Source organism: Heterocephalus glaber, unplaced genomic scaffold, assembly GCF_053883595.1.
Source record: "Heterocephalus glaber isolate CG9 unplaced genomic scaffold, H.glaber_assembly_v1.0 deba00001004, whole genome shotgun sequence".
NCBI classification, from domain to species: domain Eukaryota; kingdom Metazoa; phylum Chordata; class Mammalia; order Rodentia; family Bathyergidae; genus Heterocephalus; species Heterocephalus glaber.
The window spans coordinates 6,248,715-6,261,988 of record NW_028258179.1 but is presented as its reverse complement, the minus strand read 5'-3'; the positions used below and the strand labels follow the sequence as shown (position 1 = coordinate 6,261,988).

Here is a 13,274-nt window from a genome sequence, read left to right as displayed (position 1 = left end):
GGGGCTTTCCCTGATGGCAGTTGATTCCACCAACAAAGACCATGTTGGGCATCACAGGTCTGGGATAGTCGAAGACAAAGTCTGTGCGTAACAACCAAATTGACGTGTGGCTGAAGAGGTCATACGTGGTGACGGGTGTTGGGAGAATTTCAGAGGCAATGTCTAGCACGGTTTTAAAAAAATAAGGGCAAAATAAACGCTCCCTCAAGTAGGAGATATGGTTCCAAATTCTCTGTCCAAAACTCATGGCATCTGAGAAACTCGAGAGAATTCTGGGAATATAAGACAGAGGAGCTGGGCACTGTGCAGCTTCTTCAAGATAATGGCAAAACATTCCTCTGCCAAAGACCACAGATGGGAGTGAAAAATATTTGGCAACAATAAAACCACATGCATCAAAAGGGTCCATAAGCACTGCATCAAAAGAACTCTCCTTTAGGTATTGCACTAATTTCTTGTCTTTAAACAAACTCCTACAATGCGAAAAACATAACTGAAAAAATTCAAAAGATGAACCCAGTAGTGCAAAAGCTATCTTTTGTTCTGTAGCTTTCCAGTGGTGCTCAGCAAACTTCTTGAATTCCCGGTCCCAGTCTTCCAGAGTGTAAGAAGTTGAGTAAGTCTTTACTGTGAAATTCAGTGATTTTCCCAGTTGCCAACTCACCTCCGGCATAACCACAGTCACCTCATTCCCTCTCTGGACGAGCTTCTCCACCACTGAGCTCATGGTGAACCAATGACTCCCATCCATGGGCACCACCAGCAGCCTGCCTGCCTGGGCAAAGCCAGCTGCCAGCAGCAGACACAGACACAGGGGGAGGGGAGCAGACAAATTTGCAGGAGCCATGAGGACTGTAGCCCAGAGCCACCAGGCTGCCCAGGCTCCCAACTGATATAGAGTGTAGTGGGTGGAGGAAGTACAAATATATAACCTGTCCTCAGAGGAGGGTGTGGCTTCATAGGTTCATAAAAGAAACTATACCCAGCCCTGATGTTTGCACCTAAGACTTACTAATGAGTTACACTTGAAAAGACACCTCCTTGTGTGCTGGCTAGATAAGAATGACTTGTGATCTTTGTCCTTCTGAAGGTCACTTATTGAATTTGAAGCAATGACTTTTAGCTTTGAGATGTCACAAAGATTAAATGGAAAAAAATATGAGCAAAGGTTTTAGTTGTGAAATTCTTCCAGACCCACAATTTGAAATTTTGAAAGAAATAAATTAAGGGGACAAATGAATATATGCAGCAAAATACTAAAATTTATTTGAACTTAAAATGGATACACAGATATTCATTATACTATAGTCTCTCATTTGTATGAGTCTGAGAATTCTGAAAAAAGACAAAATGAAATAATCCTGCATAGTGACTAATAGCTGAATGTAAATTTTGAATTTAGAATGAACCCAGAAAAATGAGAGCAATGGTAGAAGTACAGATTCTTTATTGTAGTGCAGCTGTATAACAACTGCATATCTCTCTGGCCTGAATGACCCTAAATTGTACACTCTGTGCCTGACTTTCCTACAGCTAGACCTAGTAGCCAACTCTACTGAAACCCATCAAAAATTGAAAGAGACCGGGAGTGATTTCTTTATTTCCCCCATTAGATTAATTTTAATGGTCTCCTGAATGATGATCTACCATCCTTGATGAAGAAATTAATTCCATCAGTATATGTAATTAGTGTAGATAAACTCAGGAAGATTTGGTTACAGGAGGCCTCAGGAGTATACCTTATGTAGGGCCTAAGACTCTGCATACAAACACACATGCACGTAGATACAAACACACAAGCACGATCATACACACCCTACCATCAAGTTTTCCTTCATCAGAGAGGTATGATTCAGACTATGATTTTGGTTCCCCTAAAATTCCAAACTGGATGGTTTTACAAGAGACTTGCTGCCCATCAGAAACACAGAGAAAGGACAGAAAGACACTGTACACAAACACATATGCACAAAGATACAAACAAACGAGCCCACTAACACACAGGGGTGTTCATCGATGCCTCCCTCTCAGCAGAGAGACATACTTTAGACTGTGAACTTTCTTCCTAAGTGTTACAAAAAGTGAATGTGGTTTTCAAGACAGCCTGTACATCTGACACAAGGATGGAGAGATATATTTGGTCCATAGCCCATTGGATGAAAATTTTCTTTTGTACTTTTTCTGTATCCAGGCTCTTGATCAATGAATTGTCTTTAACATGTGAATACCTCTTGGAGAATTTTATATCACTTGTATTCATATTCATAAATACATACACAAATTTATAAAAATTTTCGTAAGTATCCTTCAACAACTATATGAAATCATATTTTCATTTTATAAATACATGCATAATTATATTTATTACATCTTTTAGTGTTAAATATATATTAGAATATACAAATAACTAAGTGTATGGAAAATACCTTATGGTCCAATGCGTTTCACACTTTAAGAGAGATCATTCTGTGATATAAAATCACACACATCTTTTATATCTCTAAACCCCTCTGGGTGACCCAGCAAGCTACAGTGAACTTGATCTTGGTTCAGGAATTTGCAGGGTATAGCCTTGGGTAAACAGCACAATGATAGATCATAAAACACAGAAAAATTTTACTACTGAGCTCAGCCTCTTTGGGTCCTGGTCTTGCCAAGAGCAGAAAGCCAATCAATACAGACACACCTAAACCTGTAGTCCCCCAACTTCATAGAAATTAAATCCTTTCACTTTGCCACTACTTAGCTGAAAGGACCCCCACCCCCAATATCCTGCTAATATGTCACAGAACATGACTTAGGTACAAGATCAACTCGATGTGTATAAAGATATAACAAACTAATACAAATGCATGCTTCACCTCAATAAAAGATATCAGGTGCTTTATCGAAATGAAACAACATTCACCTAGAATATTACTCACATATTTGTTAACATTTGTTCAATTATAAATGGTTGAATCCAAGTTCCACTGACCTAGCCCTCCAGTATTATTACACAATGTTTTAGAAGTGCATGCTCCCAAAAACCAAAGCAAATACTTCTGTGGTTTGGAAAAACAAACCCTAAAGTTCAAAGTGCTGAAAGCTTAGCCCCATAGTGGTACTACTGGGAGGTCATGTGAGCTTCGGGAAGTGAGCCAAGAGGGAGGTCCTTGGGCAAGTGTCCTTGAAAGGGATTATGGATTTCATCCATCATGAGTCTCACATTTGGTTTCCTGGTTCATGTTCAAAGAACTTACCTCCACCCTCTCTCACCATCATGTGCCATTCTCACCAGAGACTCAAAATGCTGGAACCATCCAATCTTAGACTACAAGTTCCAGACTCATGACCCAAAATCAACCTTTTCCCTTTGTAGGTAAATTCCGTCAAGAATGTCCTAATAGTGACACAAAGCAGACTAATATTGGTACTACAAATATCAAGGAGGAAATTATTTGATGGTAGTTTATGTAATAAATCTCACAACCATATAAAAGAGAATAAGAATATGGCTAGATGACCAATTTTAAATTTTATAAAGGAAAATATGGGAATCACCAACAAAATTTAGAAGAATTGATAGTGAGCATAGGTGTTTCACTACCAGGCATTAAAATTCACTACTTAATCAAAAGGAGGTCCTGCAGAATAAACAGCCAAAGAGGACAGTGGGCAAAGTGAGTGGTGAAAAGGAGATTCAAAAGATATAGAAAATATAAGGAGATAAGGATGTATTTCTGGGAATCGGCCTGCTGTAGACAGGCAGGTCTGTGAATGCACTACCAAGGTCGAAAGTCACGTGGAATATGCCAAATCAGCCTGCACACCTGGCAGCAATCCACTGGACACCCCCCAACCCTGCTCCTCTGTACAGCCACCTGGTTCCACACTACAAAGAGGCAGAGGACACCAGACCACCAGACCACGGTACTGAGTCCTGCTGCTCCTGGTCCAGAGGTACAGGCTTCTGAGCCACTGTCCCACTGCTCCTGGTCCACAGAAAAGGGCTTCCCGGCCACCATCCCTCCCACCTCTCCCAGCCCAGAGGTAGGGGCTTCTAAGCCACCATTCCACTGCTCCTGGTCCAGAGGAAGGGGCTTCCCGGCCACCATCCCTCCCACTGCTCCCAGCCCACAGGAAAGGGCTTTTGGGCTACCATCCCTACCACTGCTCCTGGACCCTGTCCCACCTCTCCCAGCTCAGAGGAGGTAATCCTTGCAGATGCCAAACTCCCCCCACCCAGTTGAAATGAGAAAACACGTAAATAAGTCTCAAAACCAGACTTCCAGATCACCGACAGCAACCCCAAAGGGAAATGAGATGGAACACTCTGATACCCAACCACCTGGGCCCACTGAAATGGCAACAAAAGGGGATCTGGAAAAAATGAAATCAGAAATAATTTCTCAGATAACAGGAAAACTTGTGCTCCTAGTGCAAGACATGATTAATAAATCTAGAGAAGAGCTGAGGAATATGATGGAATCCCAACATAAGAAACAAATGGAATCCATAAAACAGATGCAAATAGATTTCCAGGGCATGAAAAACTCCATTGAAAGTCTGCACAGCAGAATTAGCCAATGTGAGCACAGAATTTCAGATATAGAAGATTCCAATTAATGACCAGGAAAAGAAAAATTGCTTCAAAATTATAAGGGAACATGACAAATCAATCCACCAGCTGCTAGATGATGCAAACAAGAATAAAATAAGACTGATTGGGCTCAATGAAGAAACAGGAGAGAGTGCGGATGACATAAAAAATCTCTTCACAGAAATAATGGCAGAAAACTTCCCAAGCAGGAGAAAAGAGCCTGACGTACAGATAAATGAGGCATATAGGACTCCAAATAGCCTTGATCAAAAAAATCTGCACAAAGGCATATAATTGTTAACATTCCAGAAACTCAACAGAAAAACAAAGTTCTACAAGCACTTAGAGAAAAGAAACAAATCACATACAAAGGAAAGCCCATCAGAATCACAGCAGACTTCTCAACACAAACCCTCAAGGCAAGAAGAGCTTGCAGTGACATATTCCAAGCCCTAAAAGAAAACAGCCTCCAACCCAGATTGATGTACCCTGAAAAACTATCTTTCAAAATTGGTGGAGAAATAAGATACTTTCATGACAAAGAGCACCTTAGGAACTTTGTGAATACCAAACTAGCACTCCAAAGAATTTTACACAATATCCTAGGAACAGACATTGAGGATCACAACCCCAGGAAGCAAAGCAGAATGAACCCATTTGGCATGACAAGAAATTAAATGTAAAGAGGGAGACCCCAACAAAAAGAAAAAGTCATGGCAGTGACAAGTCAAAACATTTCAGTTATAACCATTAACGTTAATGGTCTCAATTCACCAATCAAAAGAAATAGACTGGCAGAATGGGTCAAGAAACAAAATCCAACAATATGCTGCATACAAGAAACACACTTAATTCAAAAGGAAACTCATACACTGAAAGTTAAAGGGTGGAAAACAATACTGCATGCAATGGGAACACCCAAAAAAGCAGGAGTAGCTATCCTCCTTGCAGATCAAGTAGATTTCAAATGAGTGCTGATTAAGACAGACAAAGAAGGACACTACACCCTTGTAAAGGGAACAATCCAAGAAGAAGAGATGACAATCATAAATATCTATACACCAAACACTAGTTCACCCAGCTATATAAAACAAATACTAACGGACATGAAAAGTCATATATCCACTAATACAATTGTGGTGGGGGGCCTCAACACCTCACTGTCACAAATAGATAGGTCAACTAGACAAAAAATGAGTAATGAAATACTAGAACTCAATCGAACTCTTGAACAAATGAACTTAACAGATGTTTACAGAGTCTTCCACCCCACAAAATCAGAATACACATTCTTCTCAGCTGCACATGGATCATTCTCAAAAATAGACCACATACTCACACATAGAACATGTTTAAGTAACTGCAAAGGAATTCAAGTTATCCCCTGTATACTATCAGACCATAGGGTGATGAAATTGGAGATCCATAGCAAAAGAAACTCAAAAAATTTCATAAACATGTGGAAATTGAACAACACACTTCTGAATAACCAATGGGTCACAGAGGAAATTAAAGAAGAAATCAGACAGTTCCTTCAATTAAAAGACAATGACAATACAACATATCGGAATCTATGGGACACAATGAAAGCAGTCTTACGAGGGAAATTCATAGCAGTGAATACGCATATTAGGAAAACAGAAGGAACCTAATTAAACAACCTGATGCTGAACCTCAAGCTTCTAGAAAAAGAAGAGCAGGACCACCCCAAAGCTCATACAAGGGAGGAAATTATAAAGATCAGGGGAGAAATCAATGCAATGGAGACTAAGAGAATGATACAAAAAATCAATGAAGTCAAGAGTTAGTTCTTCGAAATAATCAATAAAATTGACAAACCCTTAGCCAACCTTGTCAGAAGAAGGAAAGAAAAGGCCCAAATCCATGCAATTAGGAATGAAAAGGGTGAAATGACAACAGACCCAGCAGAAATCCAGAGGATCATCAATACCTATTTCCAGAACCTATATGCCAATAAGATGGACAACACAGAAGAAATGGACAGATTCCTAGATACATATGAATTACCAAAGTTGAATGAAGAAGACCTAAAAATTCTGAACAACCCAATATCAACCAATGAAATTGAAAATGTAATTAAAAACTTATCAACTAAGAAAAGCCCGGGCCCTGATGGCTTCACTGATGAATTCTACAAGACATTTAGAGAGGAACTGCTGCCACTACTGTTGAAACTCTTCAATGAAATGGAAAGGGAAGCAATACTCCCATATTCATTCCTGGAAGCAAGCATCACCTTGATCCCCAAAGAAGAGAAAGACCCAACTGAAAAAGAGAACTATAGGCCAATCTCACTAATGAACATAGATGCAAAAATCCTTAATAAGATACTGGCAAACAGAATGCAGAAGATCATCAAGAAAATCATACACCCTGATCAAGTGGGATTCATCCCAGGGATGCAGGGATGGTTGAATATATGCAAAGCAATCAATGTAATACACTATATCAATAGAGCCAAGGACAAAAACCATATGATTCTCTCCATAGACACAGAAAAAGCATTTGACAAAATCCAACATGCATTTATGATAAAAACCCTACAAAAAATTGGAATAGATGGTCTCTACCTCAAACTGATAGAAGCCATCTATGAAAAACCAACAGCCAATATCATACTAAATGGGCAAAAATTGAAATCCTTCACACTAAAATCAGGAAGAGATAAGGATGTCCACTATCACCACTCTTGTTCAGTATAATTCTGGAAACATTAGCCACAGCAATTAGACAAGAGAAAGAAATAAAAGGAACAAAGATAGGTAATGAAGAAGTCAAATTGTCATTATTTGCAGATGACATGATGCTCTATAGGGAAGACCCCAAGAACTCCACCAAAAGTCTGCTAGACTTCATAACCAAATTCAGTCAAGTAGCTGGTTACAAGGTCAACACACAAAAATCAATAGCTTTCCTCTACACAAATGACAGACTCACTGAGAGAGAAATAGGGCAAATAATTCCTTTCACAATAGCATCCAAAAAACTGAAATACCTAGGAATCAACCTAATGAAAGAAATGAAAGAACTCTTCTCTGAAAACTATGGCACTCTGAAAAGAGAGATTGAAGATGATATCAGAAAATGGACAGACATCCCCTGCTCCTGGGTAGGAAGGATTAGTATAGTGAAAATGGCCATACTTCCAAAACTGCTATATAGATTTAATGCAATTCCAATTGAGATCCCAGCAGTATACTTCATGGACCTTGAGAAAACAATCCAAACATTCATTTGGAACAAGAAGAGACCCAGAATAGCAAAAGCAATTCTAGGTAACAGAGACATGGCAGGGGGTATCACAATCCCCAACCTGCAACTCTACTACAAAGCTACTGTGATAAAAACAGCATGGTACTGGCAAAGAAACAGACTTGAGGACCAGTGGAACACATTAGAAGATGCAGAAACAATGCCAGACACACTCAGCCATCTCATCTTTGACAAAGGAGCCAAACACCCTCACTGGAGGAAAGCTAGACTCTTTAATAAATGGTGCTGGAAAAATTGGGCTTCAACTTGCCAAAGATTAAAACTAGACCTATATCTCTCACCATGCACTAAACTAAAATCAAAATGGATTAAAGATCTAAATATTAAAATAGAAACTCTGAACCAGTTGGAACAGAGCTTAGGTAGAACCCTTGAAGACATCAGTGTAGGAAAAGATTTTATGAACAAAACCTCAGTTGCCCATGAACTAGCACAAACGGTCAACAAGTGGGACCTCTTTTTATTAAAAGCCTTCTGCACAGCAAGAGAAACCACCAGCAGTGTGAAGAGACAACCCTCAATGTGGGAAAAAATCTTCACCTGCTCTTCCTCAGACAAAGGTCTACTATCTCGAATCTATAAAGAACTTAAAAAGATCAGACCTCCCAAATTTAAAGACCCAATCCAAAAATGGGCATCTGAAATGAACAGACATTTCTCAGACAAAGAAGTAGAAATAGCAAATAAATACATGAAAAAATGTTCAACATCACTGGTCATTCAAGAGATGCAAATGAAAACAATGCTGAGATTCCACCTCACTCCAGAAAGAATGGCTGCTATCATGAAATCAATCAATAAGAAATGCTGGCGGGGCTGTGGGGAAAGAGGAACCCTCCTCCACTGCTGGTGGGGGTGTAGACTGGTGCAACCACTGTGGAAATCAGTATGGAGATACCTCAAAGAACTAGGACTGAAAGTCCCATTTGACCCTGCTATTCCACTGCTGGGGATCTTCCCCAAAGAATTAAAAGAATCATACCACAGTGATATATGTGCACCCATGTTCATAGCAGCACAGTTTGTAATAGCTAAAACTCGGAAACAGCCCAAATCCCCATCAACTGGAGACTGGATCAAGAAAATGTGGTTTTTTTATAAAATGGAGTACTACTTAGCCATAAAAAATGAGAAATTAGAGACATTTATAGCTAAGTGGATGCACATTGAGGCAATATTCTTAAGTGAAATAAATAGGACACACATGTGTAAATACCAAATAGTTTCTCTGGTGTGAGAAACTGCAAGTGTAAATAAGGACTAAATGTATAATAGGTCATGTGAAATAGGAAGAAAAGAGGCAAAGGGGAAGGAAATGGGAGGGCTGGGGAAAGGATAGAGGAGAATGGGCTTAGTATGAGAAAATGGAAAAATAGGAACAAAATCTTTGTAAATAGGGAGGACTGGAGGGGTTGAAGGGAGGGTTGGGCAAGGGTGAAAAATAAGAACCAAGAGAGACTATGTAAAGGTGCAAATTTCCGATGATGAATGTCATTATATTGTATGCCTAAAATGTACCATTGATTAGAATTAATAATCGATAATGCAAAATAGGAAGAAAAGGTCCAAAGGGGTAGGGGTAGTGGGAGGGGCAGGGGAAAGGAAAGAAGGGAAAGGAAAAATGATGAGAACTGGAAAAAATGGAAATAAAGTCTTTGTAAATATGGAAGGGTGGAGGGAGTGAAGGGAGGGTTGGAATGGGGAAAAAATAAGAACCAAGATGCATTATGTAAAGATACAATTCCCAATGAGAAATGTAGTTGTGTTGTATTCCTACAATGTACCAATAAAAGAATTTAATAAAGTGCAAAAAAAAATATGTATTTCTGTTTCATGGGTGAAAACAGAATTATTCTTAAATGGCATTTGTTCAATCAGTTATACTTTCAGAATAAGTAAAATCTGATCCTTGCACAGTATAGATTAAAGGACTAACTGCAAAAAATAAAGAGTATTGATACTGGAAGAATTGTTAAAAACAATATACAATAGGGCTGGGGATTTAGCTCAGTGGTTCTGGTGCCTGCCTCCAAGCACAAGATCCTGAGTTTGATCCCCAGGACCATAAAATATATATATTATATATATACATATGTATACATATATATATTATAAGTATATAGAATATATTTCTGTAGCTCAGGTCTGGGAAAGAATACAGAAAAGAAAACACAAAAAACAATAAATTAAGGTTAGCCAATTTGAATACAGAAAAGTGAAACACTGTCAGACAAATCAAACAAGTCAATGAAAATTTGTTTGTTATGCGTAGGTAAAGGTAAAATGCTGAAATTCCTCATATTCAAGAGGCTCATACCTATTATTTATGAAAACAGCCCTGTCAAAATTAAGAAACATGAATATGTAATTCACAAAAGAAGAAGTGCAAATGGCCAATGCAGCAATGACAGTGGGATGTAAACACTATAGCAACCATATACAGTATTTTTGTCCAGAAAATTAAGAAAACTTTAAATATTGGACAATGTCTGGAGCCAGAGAAGGTAGGGAAAATCTATAATTCTCAAATAAAATTGAAGTTAGGGTGAGGTCGGACAAGATTTCAAATCAGTTTCTCAAAAGTATTAAAGCATGATCTGTGAACACCATTAAACCCAGCACCTCTGTTCCTGGCACTTCAGCCTACTGAGATAAGAACAAGATCATGGAACTACTGGAATGCAAAGAAAACAGTTAAGGATGGTTACTCTAAGTTCTGCTTATAAAAACCAAAAGTAGGAAAAGCTTAAATATCTGTCACTATTGGCTGATTTTAAAAAGTAAGGTGTAGCCAAAGTAAAACTTACAAAGGTAATTAAAAGAACATGTGAAGTGTGAATGTGGCTGCTTATGTGGGCAAGTGAAAAATTCAAGGTAAAGCTCAGTATGTCCAGTCCAGTGGTGGCAAAAAATGGCATCATGCAGCAGCAGACTGTTTTTATTACTGAACTCTCTAAGAAGCTCGCCATCACTGGTCCACCCTATTATTACATTTTAGTTTACTCACATAGATGTGAAAATTTGCATGAGATATACACATATCTGTGTTCTAGTCTCAAAACTTGGAAGGGATAAACAAACATTTTCTAGAGCATTTTCCCATACATGGAAACAAACAACTGACATAAAATATAGTTTTTGTTTTTGTCAGTGTTGTGAAAAAACAGTATGAAAACTATGATCTGGAACTCATATATACTTAAATCAACTTTATATACATTCAAATAAACAAAGGCTGCTTTAAGAAATTTGTGAACCTGAAATTAAATAAAATAGAACAAAAGAATTTATTGAATCAGAAAGACAGATGTGACAAATGTAAGTGATATATCATGGTTCTGTAAAGAATTTTTTTAACTAAGGTGCAAAGTCAGGATATCCTGAATGTGTCAAAGGAGAGAGAACATACCTTAGGCAAGGACCTTCCCTCATGGCAGTTGATTCCACCAAAGGAGACCATGTTGGGCATGACAGGTCTGGGATAGTCGAAAACAAAGTCTGTGTTTAACAACCAAACTGATGGTTGGCTGAAGAGGTCATGTATGGTAACAGGTGTTTGGAGAATTTCAGCAGCAATTTCTAAGGTGTTTTTAAAGAAATAATTGCAAACTAACTGTTCCTCCACATGGAGAAAAAAAGATTCTGTACTTTCTGTTTGAAAGTCATGCCATCTGAGCCCCCCAAGAAAAGTCTGGGAACATAAGAAAGACCAGAGGGACACTGGGTACTTTCTTCAATAAGATTGCAAAATATTACCCTGGCAAAGGCCACAGATGGGAGTGAAAGATATCTGGCAACAATTAAGCTGCACACATCAAAAGGATCCATAAAGACTGCATCAAAAGGAGTCTTTTTTAAATATTTGACTATTTTCTTTGCATTAAACAAACTCCTACAAGGTGAAAAAGTGATGTCAAAAAAAGTTTGGGTGAAGCTGTTGCAAAAGAATACAAACTTTTCTCTGAAGTTTTCCACTGGATGTTAGCAAAAAACTGAAATGATTCATCCAATTCCTCCTGAGTGAAAGAAGTTAGATAACTTTACCATGAAATTCATTGAGTGTCCCAGTTGCCAAGTGGCTTCTGGCATGACTGTGACCACCTCATTCCTTCTCTGGACGAGTTTTTCCACCACCAAGCACATAGTGAACCAAAGGCTGCCATCCATGGGCACCACCAGCAGCCTGCCTGCCTGGGCAAAGCCAGCTGCCAGCAGCAGACATAGGCACAGAGGGAGGGGAGCGGGCAAATGTGCAGATGCCATGGGGACTGCAGTCCAGAGCCATCCAGCTGCTCAGACTCAGCCCACGTAATACAGTGGGCAGAAGAAGTACAGCAAAACCTGCCACCAAGTGGACAGAGATTCATCCACTGATAAATGAAGTAACACTCACTGAGAATGATTTACTCGGGACAATAATGACTAAAGAGGTTCGTTTCCTAACGTTCTTCTTGGCACACATTCCAGACAAAGACAATGCATGATCTTTGTTTGAGGAAGGATCAAAAGCTGTCCTGCAGTAATGTGACATTAGAAACAGAGCTATTAAGCAATGGACTCTTACTCTGAGATTTCAGAAAGATTGAAGAAAAAAAAGCTCATTTGAGTTTCTATTACCACAGAGTGTGAAACAGTAAAATTTAGACGTTGTGTTCACACTAGCAAGCACTCTTTTCTCAGAATGAAAGTGGCAACCCAGCTCCCAAGGAAACACCACAAGGCCCTTCAGCCCTGACTCCTCATGGGCATCCACTGTGTTCCCTGAGCTGCCCTCCCACTGAGAGGAGAGGCATTGCCTTTAGGATGACTCCATTGGCCACCTCAGCTTCCCTCTTTCATTTCTTTCATTGCCAAACCCTCCGGGGCCTCTGAAATTCTGAAACGTGATCAGGGGCACAGAAGCCTCAGCAACCCCGTGGTCACAGACCTTAATGAAGTCCGAGTTCAAAGGCTGGAAAGCCAACTTCCTTTCCCTAGTTTTGCACCAGTGCAGACAGGGGTTTTCCTTGGACCCACGGTCTACAGAGAGATCTGAGGCCTTCATACTGCTGTCCTAGCATTTCTGAGCTGCTTCCAGGATGCCCCTCCTCTATCACCTCACAGGGAACAGTGCTGAGAACTGCACAAGTAGAAGAAGACAGAAGACAAAGAGTCAGACAAGAACAAAAGAGTAGTGGTATAGGGACCAGCGTGCAGACCTTGGCAATAGCTCACTGATGCTGTCACATGTGGGGTCCGTCCAGAGATATCTGCCAAACTCATACAGCAGCTGCATATCTGAGTTGGTTGTGAGAGGAAGCACAGGGCTGAACAGTGTCTAGTTTGTTCCTCCACTGTTATTTGCCCCATCCAGTGATTTTGCCCAGAGGGGAGCACTCCCATTTCTCGGATTTCAGAG

The 13,274-nt window shown here is 39.5% G+C and overlaps 1 pseudogene; it reads right to left on the bottom strand.

Annotated features, from left to right (window-relative positions):
- Positions 1-461: 461 nt before the first annotated feature.
- On the bottom strand, positions 462-12,187 carry LOC101696494 (UDP-glucuronosyltransferase 1A9-like; annotated as a pseudogene).
- Positions 12,188-13,274: the final 1,087 nt, after the last annotated feature.